Source organism: Hippoglossus stenolepis, chromosome 16 (genome assembly GCF_022539355.2).
Source record: "Hippoglossus stenolepis isolate QCI-W04-F060 chromosome 16, HSTE1.2, whole genome shotgun sequence".
In the NCBI taxonomy this organism is placed as follows: domain Eukaryota; kingdom Metazoa; phylum Chordata; class Actinopteri; order Pleuronectiformes; family Pleuronectidae; genus Hippoglossus; species Hippoglossus stenolepis.
Window position 1 is genome coordinate 8,842,216 of NC_061498.1, and position 20,152 is coordinate 8,862,367.

At 36.6% G+C, this 20,152-nt stretch overlaps 1 protein-coding gene and 1 pseudogene across 4 annotated transcripts in view; both read right to left on the reverse strand.

The window, feature by feature from the left end:
- LOC118123011 (nuclear GTPase SLIP-GC) overlaps positions 1-17,751 on the reverse strand; it is a 31,137-nt gene extending 13,386 nt beyond the window's left edge. Inside the window, exon 1 of one of the 4 annotated variants that reach the window (XM_047343806.1) lies at positions 17,685-17,751. The gene's annotated coding sequence lies outside the window, so the exon portion shown is untranslated. Of the gene's footprint in view, positions 1-6,021; positions 6,067-17,684 lie in introns of those variants that run through there. The other 3 variants (XM_047343805.1, XM_047343807.1, XM_047343808.1) reach the window with 3 other exon arrangements.
- On the reverse strand, positions 1,908-14,992 carry LOC118123010 (annotated as a pseudogene).
- Positions 17,752-20,152: the final 2,401 nt, after the last annotated feature.

Sequence of the window (20,152 nt, forward strand, 5' to 3'; positions counted from 1 at the left end):
ATTTTGTCCTCCTGTGAGAGAGAGAGAGCGAGCGAGAGAGAGATAGAGAGAAAGAGAGAGAGAGAGAGAGAGAGAGAGAGAGAGAGAGAGCATCTTCAACGTGTTATTGTAAACATCAAAATAGATATTTTAAAAAAGTAGAGCTCAACACAATAAAAAAAGAAATATGTATAGACTTCGTATAGGAAAAACCAACACAAGTGTCACATTAAGGTGTTCGGCCAACTAGTGACGCCAGAGCAGCTTTGAATGCCCATGTACACACGCACCGTACGCACGCACACACACACACACACACACACACACACACACACACCTCTGTCTTGAGAAAATGCAGTTGCAGATCAACATCTTTGTAGGTTTTAATCATCCCCTCTGTGTCCAGTGAAAACGAATCAATGGCGCCCTTTAATGGTCCACTTTTATCTTCATTTCTGAAAAAGTTGAAATGCTTCCATTATATAATACATCCTTTATACAATTAAACCTTGAAAATAATGAATGTCGTCACTGTAATTTCTCACGGGAAGGTCATCCTGAATTCCTCATCAATGCTGCCAGTCAGTTTTGAACTTAAAGTCATGTTGATGTTCTTTTTCCTTCCATTCTTTGCGTTGAAGACGCCATTGTTCATAACAGCAAACTTCAATCTGTTGTGGAAGCCACTACCTGTTTCTCTTGGCTGGGAGGAGAAAAAATATTTTATCATAAACATATTATTCAAATAGATATGAAGTGTAAAATAAGTTGTTAAATTAAAATATAAATACATACAGGATGTAACAGGGACTTCAGATGTCCTTTGCATGAATCTGGTGATTCTTCAACCCCCTCAGTGAGGCATTGTTCAAAAGTCCTGTAAATCTCATCGATTGCTTTTTGGAGTACTTTGAGTTCATGCCGCATCTTTTCTTTAAGGTCTCTGCAAGCCTGCATTTTACTGTCAGCCTGAAATAAAACACAAATTCATTTGAATTGATGAAATTTACACAAATCAGGTGGGGTAGGAAGGACCTGTAGACTCTTTCAACATTGATTTGGCATTAAACAAAGTTATTTCACTTTTCCATGTTTAAACTGCATTTGAGCATATACCTATTTGATGTTCATGTTATTTTCTGGGAATATAAATGCCAATGAGGAGGATTTAACACAATGACACAGGTTTCATTACTCGATCTTACCACTCCCCTGCATCTTGTCCCTTGAATCAGAGAAGAATCCTGACTCCAGACACATAGTTTAAATGCCTCTGAGTGATTGTTATATAGACTTTGCAGAACATCACGAAGTTTAGAATTCTATAAAAAAAAACAGTTTTCCATTTAAATTTTTATATTTCAAACTTTGGGTCATACTTTAAACTTGACATACAGATGTCATGACATGAAGAAACACTTTACCCACCAGTTTTCATCTGGCTGTAGATGTATGCTTTGTGGAAACTCCTTGCAGCTACAGTAGACACTTTGAATGAGAATTGTTTCTGAAAGAATAAGGGGTTTGATGATGAGCAGGCTTGAATTCAGGACAATGCTGTTGATCAGATTTTCTGTTGGTCTGCAGAAACTCACGTTGCATTGTGGGTATTGTTTTTGAATTCTCACGTTCACTTTGCGCTTGGCTACTTGGTTTCTTTTAGGCACAACATCACGGACAGCAGCTCCTGACCTACAAGAACATTTTTGTAAATTAAAGTCTTTGGAATTCTGGGAACTTCTGTAAAAAGCTTTGTGACCATCTGGATATAAACTCTGGATTTTATCTGCAAGGTAGATTCTGAACTACTCTATTGCCTTATCATTTTACGAAGTTATTCTCAATGCTGACACCAGGGTCTGCTCCAGCAGCACAAGGTCAACGAAAGTCATACTTTGGAATCTTAAATGACTTACTGATCATAAACATTATCCAGACTTGGTGCAGATGAAGTGAATGCGCTGACACTCGCCACCATTTTCCACATCAGGCTGTGCATTTTGCAGGATCTCCCAAGCTTCTTTCTCTGCTACTGCTCGATTAATGTCAGCCACAATCCACACAGTAGAACAACTTTGTATCTGACGAGGCATAATATCAAGTTAATTATGAACAATTAATTATCAGTGCTTTGTAATAAATTTCACAGTTTCCAGAATAATACATACATACAATATTAAATACAATAAACAGTAGTAAATGTGAATAAGTGACCTTTTTCCACATGTTGTCTCTGCTCTTGTTACGGTCTCCATTTCCTGGAAGGTCCACAAGTGTGACATGCTGGAGAAGATCCTTGTTAGGCAGCACAACCAGTCACGCATTCCCACTAAGGGCCAGTACTGTGCCACTGCATCTTCTTCCTCGTTTTGAGGCACTTATGTATTTGACAATTTTTCACATTTAGCTCTTTAGTCAAAATAAAATAAAAAATTGAGTAAAACAATGCAAATAATTATATTTATACACATTCAAAGTATAAAGAAGAGTGAAACACTATCATTGAAAGAAATAAAGACAAAGGGTTAAAATTTGTTAATTAAACCTGAAGACGAGACAAAAGTTACATTTTAACTGATAATGAACACTTAGGTATTTTATTATTTCTATAAATATATCAATATTTTTTAAACTTAAACAACCTTATACCCGGGTGAACAGGTGTGAAATGAATTAGGTCCTGTTTTAATGGTTTTAGTTGCATACATGCTTTAGGTACAACTAAGAATACACTTTGAATTAGTTAAAACGTAATGACCTGACTTAATATAACTGTTAAAGACCAACCACAAATCCAAACTTCTGACTCAGTGTGCAAAATATAAATAAAATACATATAAATCAATATAAAGACTTTTTCATGTTGCCACAGAGTCACATTTAAAGTTTGCTTGTTCAAGTATGAGGAATTCAGGAATTTCTCTGAAATATTTCTTGTCATAGGTTCTTCAACAGATTTTGATTTCAATCTTCTCTGTACAGTGCTGTCAGCTTTTCACGAGCATCATCATCATCAGAAGATTCTTGTAAAACCACAACTCCTCTTTCCAATCCTAGTAAAAAATTAATTATCAGGTTAGTTGAATTAAATGGCATATAATGTCTGGCAACTGTATATTTTGCAGCTACACTGTGCATTTCAACTTGTAAAAAATGAATCAACATACTCACCTCTTTTTTTAATGAACTCAATTTCTGCCTCATACTTTTAACAGCCGTTGTTTGCCTCCACTTGAACATGACTGAAGTGCATGCCACACACACTTCCAGAGGGCAGAAGATTCTTCTCTCCAACGATGGCATTTATCAAAGAGCTCTTTCCAGCCCAGTTTCTTCCAAAGACACCGACCAGCTTCCTTTTCTTGTCTCCAAATCAGAGATTTTATTCCTGTTGTACATAAGTTTAATTATGGGTTCATTGGCTTTATTAGAAATAACTTCAACTTTAATCAATGGCACTTGAAACACAACATTATTGATCCAAGTGCTTTACATCCACAAAAACAACAGTGAAATTAAAAACAAGAACAAAAATATTGTCATTATAATAATCACTACCTACACCAATAACAACAATAATAATACACAACCATTTAGGCACATTGAAAGGCTAATGAATAAAAACCTGTTTTCAGATTACTATTACAAGTTTCAGGGGAGGATCGGATGATGGAAAGGGAGAGAGTTCCAGAGGGAATCCAGTTTTACTACCATCACAAAAATCCCTGTTCCCCTTCTCGGACAAAAGGTGTCTTTAGAACTGCGCTCTGTGTTTTGGATGGCAAGGCATTGGTGGCAGTTCTCTTTGTTTCAATAGTTGCTGCCAGGCATTTGAGTACTTGGTTGTGTCTCCATGTATACCTACCTTGTGAGAGACTTACTCTACAACATGTGAGGATGTGTTTGAGGGTAGCTCGGGTTGAGCATAGTGAGCAGGATGGATCTTCATTCAGCCCTGCTGGAGGTTTCGTAATGAAAGCAGGAAGCTTCTGCCTGTTTCCATTTCCTGCCCCTGTTTTTGCCTGGTGACAGCCTAGAGCACATCTTGTTGCCTCCTCCTGCCGGACCTACAGGCCTACCAACTTTCGGCATTCTGATGGTGGTACCTTGTTCCAAAAAGGCCTACTCTGGCTAGGCCTAAACCACTTCCTTCCTTGTTGAGCATGTTTCTTCAGCATGCTGGAGTGCTGCCTTTGCCTGTTGAGTTGTTACTTTTGGTGTCCATTTCATTCCTGTTATCAGAGACAAATTACTTACTTCAGAAATCAATGACCTGTCTTCTCTTCATCTTGAAGTTTCATCTGGACGACTTTCATTATGTCTTTCACTTCCCACATTATGGATTCCTCTGCCAAATACAAAGTAAAAAACTATTAAGCAGGACCCATGAACTATTGTTTCCAAAATTTGCACAATGAGAAAACAAAGTGCCTCATCAGATTTTGACACCGGCCACACTGCAAAATAAGGAATTTCAAGAAAATAAAAAGATCTTGTTTCTGAGGGAAAAAAGTCTTATTATCCATCCAAAAAAGAACAGTAATCTTGTTAAGCATGTTTTGCTTTAGAAAAGTAATCTTATTTTAAGAATGATAACTCTGATTTAAAAAGATATCCAGCGAATATTGAGCAAATTTTAACCACAAACTCCTTTGTTTCCATTATTTTAGGGGTCAGGCCATTTGAATCATCATGCATCATCTATTTCTATTATATTAAAAATGAAGTGCTGCCAAGACTGCCACATTTCAAACAGGAGAGACGATGTCAGGTCAACATAATACATACCCAGAGCAAAATAGAAATATTATTATTTATGTTATACGGTTAGAATAACTGGAGTATTGATTTTTGACTGTTTTAGAGAAAAAAGCCCTAACTCTGTCAAAAATTGCTTCTTAGTCTGTCAATGATTGACAATGTAGAAAATGGTCTTGTCCTATTTGAGACAATAGATGGTTGTGACTTTTCAAAGCTGGCCTTAATTTAAGACAAAGTTGTTGTTTTTGAAGAAATTGTGTCTTATTTTTAAGACTTATTAGGCTGATTCTCAATCTTACATCAGTTATATTTTTTAATTCTGCTCCTTCAGGAAAAGAATATTATCAAAGCCTTAAAATTGTTAAAAAATTTGTTATATTGTTTCTTGGAGACACCCACTAGATCATCTGGTATTTTTTCTCAGTCTTGATTTAACTTTACTTGACTTAAATTTAATAGATTTCATGAATAATATCATAATATTACAAGAATACAGTTTTGATTCAATGAGAAAAAAACCCATAATATTTGAGAATTAAATAAAACAAGTCATAACATCTTAACAGTAAAGAAAAAAAATGTTTTTCGGTATTAAGCAGCAAGAAGTTCGCTGGAGATCCACTCATTTAGGATCTAAAATCTTGAACCAATATAATTGTTTCTTTAGAAACTCCGAAACCCCTTACAATAGATGTAAGCGATGATTACCTTACAGTCAACCACCATCAAACATTTCCTCCTCTACAAAAGAGGCAACTTCCTTCAAGTCTGAGAGGATCTTTCCTCTTTTATTTGTTGGCTTGATACAGGATAATTGGATTAAATGTAACAATATTTGATATATTTCCAACAGGGCTCTTTTTGCAGTGCAGCCAATGACACATTTTTTTTGTGACCAAGATATAAAAACAGGTATTTGCTCTACAGAACATTCCATATCAAGCATATTTTTATTTGCCTGTTGAAGGTTGCTATTGTTGAGGGTCTAAGGATTACAACACAGTGATCAGTTAAATCAGATACCATATACGTGTGCGTAAGAGGAAATAATTATATTAATTATGTTAAACTATACAGGCTGTACAGGAGACAGGCTGATCTTCGTTACTCCCCTTCTAAACCAGAACTTAGTTTTATGTTTCATTAGTTATTGATTCGTTTGTCAAAGCAAAGCAGTGACAAAATATGAGTATGATCCGTTTCTACACACTGTTTGATGTATAGTATCTTCATAATACATTTACTGAGTGAATATAATGCAATCAAGTTGTTGGCACTTACATGTTCCCAGATCCTCTTTAATGCACAAATATGACTCAGGTTTGAGGACCGCTTCAAGTTCAGTCTCCAGCCCTCTGCCCACAAAGTAGATTCAGCAAGTTTAAAGGGATAGCTCACTGAAAAATGAAAATTCACTCATTATCTATCTATTTTTCAGGATGTTTAAATGCAGCCTCATAAACTCTGTAGCGAATCAAACACTAAATAAACTTCATGTACTGATCAGGTCCTGATAACTTGTGAAGAGTGTTTATTAGTTAACGTGAGAGCAGGTCAGCAGGAGAGAGGAGGAGGACACAGGAAACTCCAGCTCGGTTCAAACCAACCGTCTGATCTGTGCATTCATAGACATCAAAGGGCTTAGGCTCGTGCCCTTTTCTTTAAATAGGTAATGTTATACTCCAAGCGAATATAGGGATTTGATAAAAAAAAAAAATCAGACTTTGGCGAGTTCCGACTGATCACAAGTTATTAGGACACGTACAGGACTGACGTTTACTTTGTGTTTGTTTGATTCACTCCAGACTTTGAGAAACATGTTTAAACCTGCGACACAACACGAGACATAACGTGATGCACAGAGTCAGGACGTCAACTTCACTGTTGCAGAAGAAGCGACACCCTGTTCATCCAGGAAGATACAGTAAAATTAATTCATCAGGCTTTTTTATAAAGATCAATTCTAAGTGAAGTATGAAGAGTAACTAGTTGACCTCCGGTCAAGTTTCAAGGGATAGCTCACTGAAAAATGAAAATTCACTCATTATCTATCTATTTTTCCCCTAGGATGTTTTAAATGCAGCCTCATAAATACAGTGAATCAAAACACTAAATAAACTTCATGTACTGATCAGGTCCTGATAACTTGTGAAGAGTGTTTATTAGTTAACGTGGGAGCAGGTCAGCAGGAGAGAGGAGGAGGACACAGGAAACTCCAGCTCGGTACAAACCAACCGTCTGATCTGGCAGGTCCACACATAGACATCAAAGTGGGCTTGAGCTGGTGCCCTTTTTATTTAAATAAATTAATGTTATACTCCAACGAATATAGGGATTTAATAAAAATAAAACTGACTTTGACGAGTTCTGACTGATCACATGTTTCATGTCCAAGAAAAGATACTGAAAAGAAAAACAATATTGAATCGGCCATTGTTGCTTTGACATTACTGAAACGTTCACAATATATTATAACCGATTGAATAATGATGAGTGAAAACAAAATCCATTGGAAAGTACATTAACCCAAATAACCAACTGTTTAAACTGCACTTGTGTGTGATATTGTCTGTGAGGTTTCAACATATATTAAATCATACTCACAACTAGACCATGTGAAAAGTTGGGCTAACTTTGAAGTTAGCTTCAAACAAAACAGAACCTAAACACCTTGAAAGCATTTACACTCAGTTCATTTGGAGCAGCTCCTACTCACCATCCATCCACATCGCATGATACTTCCGTAATTTTAAGTTGTAAACCAAAGCTGGGTAACTTTGATTTACAATGTAAAAAGAGTTTACCTTACAGTGATCAGTTAAATCAGATACCATATACGTGTCGTAAGAGGAAATAATTATATTAATTATGTTAAACTATACAGGCTGTACAGGAGGGAGACAGGCTGATCTTCTGTGCTCCTTCTAAAACAGAACTTGGTTTTATGTTTACATTAGTTATTGATTCATTTGTCAAAGCAAAGCAGTGACAAAATAGTGCAGTCCGTTTCTACACACACTGTTTGATGTATTATCTTCATAATACATTTACTGGTGAATATAATGCAATCAAGTTATCGTGCCACATGTGATCCTCTTTAATGCACAAATATGACTCCAGGTTGAGGACCGCTTCAAGTTCAGTCTCTACCCTCTGCCACAAGTGATTCAGCAAATTTAAGGGATAGCTCACTGAAAAATGAAAATTCACTCATTATCTGTATTTTTCAGAATGTTTAAATGCAACCTCATAAAATCTGTGAATCAAACACTAAATAAACTTCATGTACTGATTAGAGTCCTGATAACTTGTGAAGAGTGTTTATTAGTTAACGTGAGAGCAGGTCAGCAGGAGAGGAGGACACAGGAAACTCCAGCTCATTTCAAACCAACTGTCTGATCCTGACACGTCCACATGGAACATCAAAGGGAGCTTGGCTCGTGCCCTTTTTCTTTAAATAAATTAATGTTATGCTCAACAGAATATTGGGATTTGATAAAAGAAAAACCGGACTTTGGCAGTTCGACTGATCACAAGTTATTAGGACACGTACAGGACTGACGTTTACTTTGTGTTTGTTTGATTCAGATTCCAGACTTTGAGAAACATGTTTAAACCTGCGACACAACACGAGACATCACGTGATGCACAGAGTCAGGACGTCAACTTCACTGTTGCAGAAGAAGCGACGCCCTGTTCATCAGAGGAATACAGTAAGAATTAATTCATCAGGCTTTTTTTATAAAAGATCCAATTCCAGTGATATGAAGGCTAACTAGTTGACCTCCGGTCAAGTTTCCAAGGGATAGCTCACTGAAAAATGAAAATTCACTCATTCTATCTATCTATTTTCCAGGATGTTTAAATGCAGCCTCATAAACTCTGTAGTGAATCAAACACTAAATAAACTGTGCTGCCCAAGATCAGAGTCCTGATAACTTGTGAAGAGTGTTCATTAGTTAACGTGAGAGCAGGTCAGCAGGAGAGAAGGAGGAGGACACAGGAAACTCCAGCTCGGTACAAACGAACCGTCTGATCTGACACGTCCACACATAGACATCAAAGGGGGCTTGAGCTCGTGCCCTTTTTCTTTAAATAAATGAATGTTATACTCCAACGAATATAGTGATTTAATGTTTAAAAAATCGGACTTTGACGAGTTCCGACTGATCACAAGTTATTAGGACACGTACAGGACTGACGTTTGCTTTGTGTTTATTTGATTCACTCCAGACTTTGAGAAACATGTTTAAACCTGCAACACAACACGAGACATAACGTGATGCACAGAGTCAGGACGTCAACTTCACTGTTGCAGAACAAGCGACGCCCTGTTCATCCAGGAACATAAAATGAATTCAGCAGGTTTTTTATGAAGATCAATTCTAAATGAAGTATGAAGAGTAACTGGTTGACCTGCGGAGTAATGCGCCTCAGTGCAGTGGTGCTGCTAAGGGCAAGTGAGACAGTTTGTCCTTTTAAGCTTTAGGTGCAGCACACAAGTCTAAACTATATGAATGTCAAATCAGTGTGAAGAGCACTGACCACTGTCATAGACTTACTGTTATAGTCACCATAGACTGTATATAAAGATACACACGTTAAAATATAGCAGGGTTATGCCTGGGGACACACTGGTTGTCCCGAGGCAGACAACACTAGTTGTGTGTGTGAGAGAGTATGATGGTACATGTGAGAGAGTATAGAAGTGTGTGAAGATGTGATGGTACATGTAAGAGAGTACAGTAGTGTGTGTGTGAGAGAGAGTATGTGATGGTACATGTAGAGGAGTATAGAAGTGTGTGTGATGGAATATGATGGTACATGTAAGAGAGTATAGAAGTGTGTGTACAATTAAGTATGATGGTACATGTAGAGAGTACACAGTAGAGTGTGTGTGAGAGTATGATAGGTACATCAAGAGTATAGAAGTGTGTGTGATAGAGTATGATGGTACATGTAAGAGAGTATAGAAGTGTGTGTGATAGTATGATGGTACATGTGAGAGTATAGTAGCCATGTGTGAAATATGATGGTCTGTGTGACCCAAGTATGAATTATCTCTCAAAGAGACTCTCTGGTTTCTCAGCACAATTGACTCGATAGATGTCACTTATGTTGTGTGCTTTCTGCATGAATCAAAATGTTCTCATTTGTTTTAACCGACATTCCACACTGGAGTAACACCAACGAAAAACCTTTAGAGACATGCTTCATGTATCACAGAAATCAGTTTGATCATTTGTTTATTTTAAGTAATAAAAACATTTTCATCCCCATTTATAGACCATCCGTGTCTGCATGTTCTGTTTTCTTGCATGAATCATTCCTGCGTTTGATAACCTGCAACCTCCTATCCCTCCAACTTTCCTGTACTGAGAATGTTGGCTAGACAGAAAACATTTAAAATTCAATAACATTTTTAATCGATATATAATGACAAGTATTAATATGCGCATAAGCCAACAGATTTTTGGTGTCAACCAGTAACACAAACAAAACTTGAGCTGAAATAAGTGATCTGCTCTGCAGGTGACATTTCACACTTCCTTTTCTGCCTTCAGAACACACCAATATCATTTTATCCAATATATTTAGTAAGATCAAAAAAAAGACAAAAAGTAGAATAAACAAAGTCATATGAGATATTACTCGAAAAAGCTAAGAGTTTATGTCTAATCCAGCCTATAATTAAAACTGGTATTCAAGATCTAAGATTCGTTAAACATCATTAAAATCAGGAGCACTCATGTACCAATCAAAGCAATACAAAAGAAACTAAATGAAATCATTGACAGAAAAACTTGCTTAAGCGTGTATTATCAGTGAAAGGACAAGCCATTCGCCAGTGGCAAGATCTGTAGCATTTTCACCCACAATGTTCCCTGGTTTGAAACGAGACTGTGGACCTCTGCATGTCAGCCACCTTCCTTTGGACTATGATCAGTTCATGATGAAACGCCTATGCCAAAAAAAACATTAAAATCGCTGCATGTAATGTACAAAAAACAAGGTCAAAAGTACACTCAAGAGAAAAAGGATAATATCTTGATGAAAATGTGTATTATAGTTGTGTAATGTATTTTTGTTTATTGTTATTCTTAACTTCAGCAGCGTTGTCATTGTTTGTCATTGACAGAAGGAAAATCTGTTTGAAAGCTCAGTTTGGTTGGGTTGGCTTCAGGTGACTGTAGAATGTCTCCACATGTCAAGCTCTCCTGAAACATCTAAAAAGCAAAACAAAACGCTTATTGTGTAAAATATGCATTATCAATTACGCTACAATGAATATTCTATCATGATATGTTTTCTACCTGGAATGAGCAGTCATCTGTCTAAAAGTGACAGCTCGATTGATTTCATCAGTTTCTCCAGATTTTCAAGATTTTCCACAAATCAAAACCATAGGTATTACTTTTCCTCACACAGCCAAATTATGTGTTCCGTTTGCTGAATCATACATACATTAACTGTTTAGATGTGTATTTAGATTCAGACAGTGACTGGAGCAAGCATCTTTCAGAGCGATACACACACCACTTAGACGTATTACCTCAGGTGAAGATAAAGATATGAAATCTGACATCACCTCAACTCATTTAGTTGCTTCAGCATGTTCTCTTTCGCCATCCTGAAACATAGTGTCCTTTTTATCATGTACATGGTCTGTGTGGTGCTTCCATGTTTTCCAGAGAGCCGACTCCTGTAATCTTAGCTGCGTCTACAATAAAACACTGTTGTCAAGCCCATGTTTCTGTAAAATCACATGATGCAAATGTACATTATTTTAACCACAGGTTGTACATGCTATGATCTTCTTTATGCACCTGTATAGCATTTCTGCATGTTTTCCTCGATTGTCACTGTCAGACTGCTGTAGACTGTTTTTCTTATCCTCCCGGATGATTTTTTTTAGTTTTGTCTTGATTTTGTCCTCCTGTGAGAGAGAGAGAGCGAGAGAGAGAGAGAGAGAGAGAGAGAGAGAGAGAGAGAGAGAGAGAGAAGAGAGAGAGAGGCATCTTCAACGTGTTGTAAACATCAAATAGATATTTTAAAAAGTAGGCTCCTTACAATAAAAAGAAATATGTATAGACTTCGTATAGGAAAAACCAACACAAGTGTCACATTAAGGTGTTCGGCCAACTAGTGACCTTGGGTGCAGCTTTTTGAATGCCCATGTACACCACTGCATATATACCTTTTGCACACACACACACACACACACACTCTGTCTTGAGAAAATGCAGTTGCAGATCATCTTTGTAGGTTTAATCATCCCCTCTGTGTCCAGTGAAAGCGAATCAATGGCGTCGTAGTAATTCCACTTTTATCTTCATTTCTGAAAAGTTAGAAATGCTTCCATTATATAATACATCAACTTTATACAATTAAACTTTGAAATAATGAATGTGCATACTTTTCAATTTCTCACGGAAGGTCATCTGCGAATTCCTCATCAATGCTGCCAGTCAGTTTGAACTTAAAATCATGTTGATGTTCTTTTTCCTTCATACCTTGCATTGAAGACGTAATTGTTATAACAGCAAACTTCAATCTGTTGGCAAAATTACTACCTGTTTCTCTTGGCTGGGAGAGAAAAAATATTTATCATAAACATATTATTCAAATAGATATGATGTAAAATAAGTTGTTAAATTAAAGTATAAATACATACAGGGGATGTAACAGGGACTTCAGATGTCCTTTGCATGAATCTGGTATTCCTTCAACCCCTGATGAGGCATTGTTCAAAGTCCTGTAAATCTCATCGATTGCTTTTTGGAGGTACTTTGAGTTCATGCCGCATCTTTTCTTTAAAAGGTCTCTGCAAGCCTGCATTTACTGTCAGCCTGAGTAAACACAAATTCATTTGAATTGATGAAATTACACAAATCAGGTGGGGTAGGAAGGACCTGTAGACTCTTTCAACATTGATTTGGCATTAGAAATTATTTCACTTTTCCATGTTTAAACTGCATTTGAGCATATACCTATTTGATGTTCATGTTATTTTCTGGGAATATAAATGCCAATGAGGAGGATTTAACACAATAGCCAGGTTTATTTTCGATCTTACCACTCCCCTGCATCTTGTCCCTTGAATCAGAGAGGATCCCACAGGCTCCAGACACATAGTTTAATGCCTCTGAGTGATTGTTATATAGACTTTTGCAGAACATCCACCCGAAGTTTGGGGAATTTCTATAAAAAAAAACAGTTTCATTTAAATTTTATATTTCAAACTTTGGGTCATACTTTAAACTTGACATACAGATGTCATGACATGAAAAGCATTTACCCACCAGTTTCATCTGGCTGTAGATGTATGCTTTGACTCCTTGCAGCTCGCAGTGAACACTTCGAATGAGAATTGTTCCTGAAAAGAATAAGGGGTTTGATGATGAGAGCGGGCTTGAATTCAGGACAATCTTTGTTGATCAGATTTTCTGTTGGTCTGCAGAAACTCCGCCTTTGCATTAATGGGTATTGTTTTTGAATTCTGCGTTCACTTTGCGCTTGGCTCTTGGTTTTCTTTTGAGCACAACATCACGGACAGCAGCTCTGACCTACAAGAACATTTTTGTAAATTAAACAGTCTTTGGAGATTGGGAACTAGCAAAAGCTTTGTGACCATCTGGATATAAACTCTGGATTTTATGCAGGTAGATTCTGAACTACTCTATTGCCTTATCATTTACAGTTATTCTCAATGCTGACACCAGAGTCTGCTCAACAGCAGCACAAGGTCAACAAAAGTCATACTTTTGGAATCCAAATGACTTACTGATCATCAACATTATCAGACTTGGTGCAGATATGAAGTGAATTTGCTGACACTCGCCACCATTTCCCATCAGGCTATTGGCATTTTGCAGGATCTCCCAAGCTTCTTTCTGTTACTGCTCGATTAATGTCAGCCACAATCCACACAGTAGAACAACTTCAACAATCTGACGGAGCATAATATCAAGTTAATTATGAACAATTAATTATCAGTGCTTTGTAATACATTTCACAGTTTCAGATAATACAATATTAAATACAATAAACAGTAGTAAATGTGAATAAGTGACCTTTTTCCACATTTCGTCTCTGCTCTTGTTACGGTCTCCATTTCCTGGAAGGTCCACAAGTGTGACATGCTGGAGAAGATCCTTGTTAGGCAACCTGACAGTCACGCATTCCACTAAGGGCCAGTACTGTCTCACTGCATCTTCTTCCTCGTTTGAGGCACTTATGTATTTGACAATTTTGTCACTTAGCTCTTTAGCCTGAAATAAAATAAAAAAATTGAGTAAAACAATGCAAATAATTATATTTATACACATTCAAAGTATAAAGAAGAGTGAAACACTATCATTGAAAGAAATAAAGACAAAGGGTTAAAATTTGTTAATTAAACCTGAAGACGAGACAAAAGTTACATTTTAACTGATAATGAACACTTAGGTATTTTATTATTTCTATAAATATATCAATATTTTAAACTTAAACAACCTTACACGGGTGAACGAGTGTAGAGAAATGAATTAGGTCCTGTTTTAATGGTTTTAGTTGCATACATGCTTTTGAGTACAACTAAGAATACACTTTGAATTAGTTAAAACGTAATGAGCTGACTTAATATAACTGTTAAAAGACCAACACAAAATCCAAACTTCTGACTCAGTGTGCAAAATATAAATAAAATACATATAAATCAATATAAAGACTTTTTCATATTTACTTACAGAGTCACATTTAAAAAGTTCAAGTGAGAATTCAGGGAATTTCTCCTGAAATATTTCTTATCCATGTTCTTCAACAGATTTGATTTCCAATCTTCTCTGTACAGTGCTGTCAGCTTTTCACGAGCATCATCATCATCATCATCCAGAGATTCTTGTAAAACCACAACTCCTCTTTTTCCAGTCCTAGTAAAGAAATGAATTATCAGGTTAGTTGAATTAAATGGCATATAATGTCTGGCACCTGTATGTTGCAGCTACACTGTAAATGTTCAACTTGTAAAAAAAAAGTAGATCAACATACTCACACTCTTTTTTTAATGAACTCAATTTCTGCCTCATACTTTTTGCTGTCGTTGTTTTGCCTCCACTTTGAACATGACTGAAATTGCATGCACACACACTTCCAGAGGGCAGAAGTTCTTCTCAACGATGGCATTTATAAAGCTCTTTCCCAGCCCGGTTCTTCCAAAGACACCGACCTTCCTTTCTTGTCTCAAATCAAATTTTATTCTGTTGTACATAAGTTTTAATTATGGGTTCATTGGCTTTATTAAAGAAATAACTTCAACTTTAATCAAATGGCACTTGAAACACAACATTATTGATCAAAGTGCTTTTACATCACAAAAACAACAGTGATTAAAAACAAGAACAAAAATATTGTCATTATAATATCCTACCTACACCAATAACAACAATAATAATACACAACCATTTAGGCACATTGAAGGCTAATGAATAAAAACCTGTTTTCAGATTACTATTACAGGATTTCAGGGAGGATCGGATGATGGAAAGGGAGAGAGTTCCAGAGGAATCGGTTTTACTACCATCACAAAATCCCACATTTCCTTCTCGGACAAAGGTGTCTTTAGAACTGCGCTCTGTGTTTTGGATGGCAGGCATTGAGATGGCAGTTCACTTTGTTTCAACTAGTTGCTGCCAGGCATTTGAGTACTTAGTTGCATGTCTCCATGTATACCTACCTTGTAGAACCTCTACAACATGTGAGGATGTGTTTGAGGTAGCTCGGGTTGAGCATAGTGAGCAGGATGAATCCTTCATTCAGCTACTGCTGGAGGTTTAAATGAAAGCAGGAAGCTTCTGCCTGTTTCCATTTCCCTGCCCCTGTTTGCCTGAGTGACAGCTCGGCACATCTTATTTGCCTCCTCCTGCCGGACTTCCAGGCCTACCAACTTCGGCATTCCTGATGGTGGTACCTTGTTCCAAAAGGCCTACTCTGGCCTAGGCCCTAAACCGCCCCTTCCTTGTTGAGACATGGCCCAAAACGTCAGCATGCTGGGTGCTGCCTTTGCCTGTTGAGTTGTTACTTTTGGTGTCCATTTCATTCCCTGTTGTCAGAGATAAAAGAAATTACCCACTTCGAAATCATTGAGCTCTGTCTTCTCTTCATCTTGAAGTTTCATCTGGACGACTTTCATTATGTCTTTCACTTCCGCATTATGGATTCCTCTGCCAAATACAAAGTAAAAACTATTAAGCAGGACCATGAACTATTGTTTCAAAATTTGCACAATGAGAAAACAAAGTGCCTCATCAGATTTTGACACGGCCACACTGCAAAATAAGGAATTTCAAGAAAATAAAAAGATCTTGTTTCTGAGGGAAAAAAGTCTTATTATCCATCCAAAAAAGAACAGTAATCTTGTTAAGCATGTTTTGCTTTAGAAAAGTAATCTTATTTTAAGAATGATAACTCTGATTTAAAAAGATATCCAGCGAATATTGAGCAAATTTTAACCACAAACTCCTTTGTTTCCATTATTTTAGGGGTCAGGCCATTTGAATCATCATGCATCATCTATTTCTATTATATTAAAAATGAGTGCTGCCAGACTGCCACATTTCAAACAGGAGGGCGAGGTCAGGTCAACATAATACATGCAGAGCAAAATATAAATAATTATTGTTATGTTATACGGGTAGAATAACTGGAGTATTCGTTTTTTGACTGTTTTTGAAAAAGCCCTAACTCTGTTGAAAATTGCTTCTTAGTCTGTCAATGATTGATAATGTAGAAAGTGGTCTTGTCCTGACTGAGAGACGATAGATGGTTCTGACTTTTCAAGCTGAATTTTTAATGTTTCAATTAAAATTAAAAAAAAGTAAGAATGTTTCTCTGGCCTTAATTTAAGACAAGGTTATTTGTTTTGAAAGTGCAGCAATGCTTATTTTAAGACTTATTAGGCTGATTCTCAATCACACATCAGTTATATATTTTAATTCTGCTCCTTCAGGAAAAGATATTATCAAAGCCTTAAAATTAATTTAAAAATTTGTTATATTGTTTCTTGGGGTACCCACTAGATCATCTGGTATTTTTCTCAGTCTTGATTTAACTTTATGACTTAAATTTGTCGTTTCATGAATAATATCCTTAATATTACAAGAATACAGTTTTGATTCAATGAGAAAAAAAAAAACCATAATATTTGAGAATTAAATAAAACAAGTCATAACATCTTAACAGTAAGAAAAAAATGTTTTGGTATTAAGCAGCAAGTTCGCTGGAGATCACTCATTTAGGATCTAAAATCTTGAACCAATATAATTGTTTCTTTAGAAACTCGAAAGCGCTTAACTTTTAATAACAATAGATGTAAGCGATGATTACCTTTACAGTCAACAACCATCAAACATTTCCTCCTCTACAAAAGAGGCAACTTCCTTCAAGTCTGAGAGGATCTTTCCTCTTTTATTTGTTGGCTTGATACAGGATAATTGGATTAAATGTAACAATATTTGATATATTTCCAACAGGGCTCTTTTTGCAGTGCAGCCAATGACACATTTTTTTTGTGACCAAGATATAAAAACAGGTATTTGCTCTACAAGGACATTTTCATATCAAAGCATATTTTTACTTTGCATATTGAAGGTTGCTATTGTTGAGGGTCTAAGAGTTGCAACACAGTGATCAGTTAAATCAGATACCATATATACGTGTGCGTAAAAGGGGAAATAATTATATTAATTATGTTAAACTATACAGGCTATACAGGAGGAGACAGGCTGATCTTCTGTTACTCCCCTTCTAAAACAGAACTTAGTTTTATGTTTCATTAGTTATTGATTCGTTTGTCAAAACAAAGCAGTGACAAAATAGTGCAGTCGTTTCTACACACTGTTTGATGTAGTATCTTCATAATACATTTACTGGTGAATATAATGCAATCAAGTTGTCATACTTACATGTTCCCAGATCCTCTATAATGCACAAATATGACTCAGGTTGAGGACCGCTTCAAGTTCAGTCTCCAGCCCCTCTGCCCACGAAGTAGATTCAGCAAGTTTTAAAGGGATAGCTCACTGAAAAATGAAAATTCACTCATTATCTATCTATTTTCAGGATGTTTAAATGCAGCCTCATAAACTCTGTAGCGAATCAAACACTAAATAAACTTCATATGCTGATCAGTCCTGACTTTAACTTGTGAAGAGTGTTTATTAGTTAACGTGAGCAGAGTCAGCAGGAGAGGAGGAGGACACAGGAAACTCCAGCTCGGTTCAAACCAACTTAAATCTGATGGCAGGTCCACACATAGACATCAAAGGGCTTGAGAGCTCGTGCCCTTTTCTTTAAATAAGTGTGTTATACTCCAAACGAATATAGGGATTTGATAAAAAAAAAAATCAGACTTTGAGTTCAATGATCCACAGTTATTTAGGACACGTACAGACTGACGTTTACTTTGTGTTTGTTTGATTCACTCCAGACTTTAGAAACATGTTTAAACCTGCGACACAACACGGGCAGCAGCCAGTGCACAGAGTCAGGCGTCAACTTCACTGTTGCAGAAGAAGCGACACCCTGTTCATCCAGGAAGATACAGTAAAATTAATTCATCAGGCTTTTTTATAAAGATCAATTCTAAGTGAAGTATGAAGAGTAACTAGTTGACCTCCGGTCAAGTTTCAAGGGATAGCTCACTGAAAAATGAAAATTCACTCATTATCTATCTATTTTTCAGGATGTTTAAATGAAGCCTCATAAACTCTGTAGCGAATCAAACACTAAATAAACTTCATGTACTGATCAGGTCCTGATAACTTGTGAAGAGTGTTCATTAGTTAATGTGGGAGCAGGTCAGCAGGAGAGAGGAGGAGGACACAGGAAACTCCAGCTCGGTACAAACCAACCGTCTGATCTGGCAGGTCCACACATAGACATCAAAGTGGGCTTGAGCTGGTGCCCTTTTTATTTAAATAAATTAATGTTATACTCCAACGAATATAGGGATTTAATAAAAATAAAACTGACTTTGACGAGTTCTGACTGATCACATGTTTCATGTCCAAGAAAAGATACTGAAAAGAAAAACAATATTGAATCGGCCATTGTTGCTTTGACATTACTGAAACGTTCACAATATATTATAACCGATTGAATAATGATGAGTGAAAACAAAATCCATTGGAAAGTACATTAACCCAAATAACCAACTGTTTAAACTGCACTTGTGTGTGATATTGTCTGTGAGGTTTCAACATATATTAAATCATACTCACAACTAGACCATCGCCAGAAAGGCTGGGCATAACTTTGAGGATTTAGCATGCAAACAAAACAAGACACAAACACCTTGAAAACAGCTACCTCAGTTCATTTGACAGCCCCTGCTGTCATCCATCAACATCGCATGATGTAACTTTCGTTTACAATGTAAAGAGTTGCAACACAGTGATCAGTTAAATCAGATACCATATATGCGTGGCCATGAAATAATTATATTAATTATGTTTAAACTATGCAGGCTGTACAGGAGGAGACAGGCTGATCTTCTGTTACTCCCTTCTAAAACAGAACTTAGTTTTATGTTTCATTAGTATTGATTCGTTTGTCAAAGCAAAGCGGTGACAAAATAGTTGATCCGTTTCTACACACACTGTTTGATGTAGTATCTTCATAATACATTTACTGGTGAATATAATGATGCAATCAAGTTGTCATGCCCATGTTCCCAGATCCTCTATAATACAAATATGACTCAGGTTGAGGACACTTCAAGTTCAGTCTCACCTCTGCCCACAAAGTAGATTCAGCAAGTTTAAAGGGATAGCTCACTGAAAAATGAAAATTCACTCATTATCTATCTATTTTTCAGGATGTTTAAATGCAGCCTCTATAGCTCTGCTTGAATCAAACACTAAATAAACTTCATATACTAGTCAGGTCCTGATAACTTGTGAAGAGTGTTTATTAGTTAACGTGAGAGCAGGTCAGCCGGAGAGAGGAGGAGGACACAGGAAACTCCAGCTCGGTTCAAACCAACCGTCTGATCTGGCAGGTCCACACATAGACATCAAAGGGAGCTTGAGCTCGTGCCCTTTTTCTTTAAATAAATTAATGTTATACTCCAACGAATATAGGGTTTGATAAAAAAAAAAAAAATCAGACTTTGACGAGTTCCGACTGATCACAAGTTATTAGGACACGTACAGGACTGACGTTTACTTTGTGTTTGTTTGATTCAGATTCCAGACTTTGAGAAACATGTTTAAAACTGCGACACAACACGAGACATCATGTGATGCACAGAGTCAGGACGTCAACTTCACTGTTGCAGAAGAAGCGACGCCCTGTTCATCCAGGACGATACAGTCAAATTAATTCATCAGGCTTTTTTCTAAAGATCAATTCTAAGTGAAGTATGAAGAGT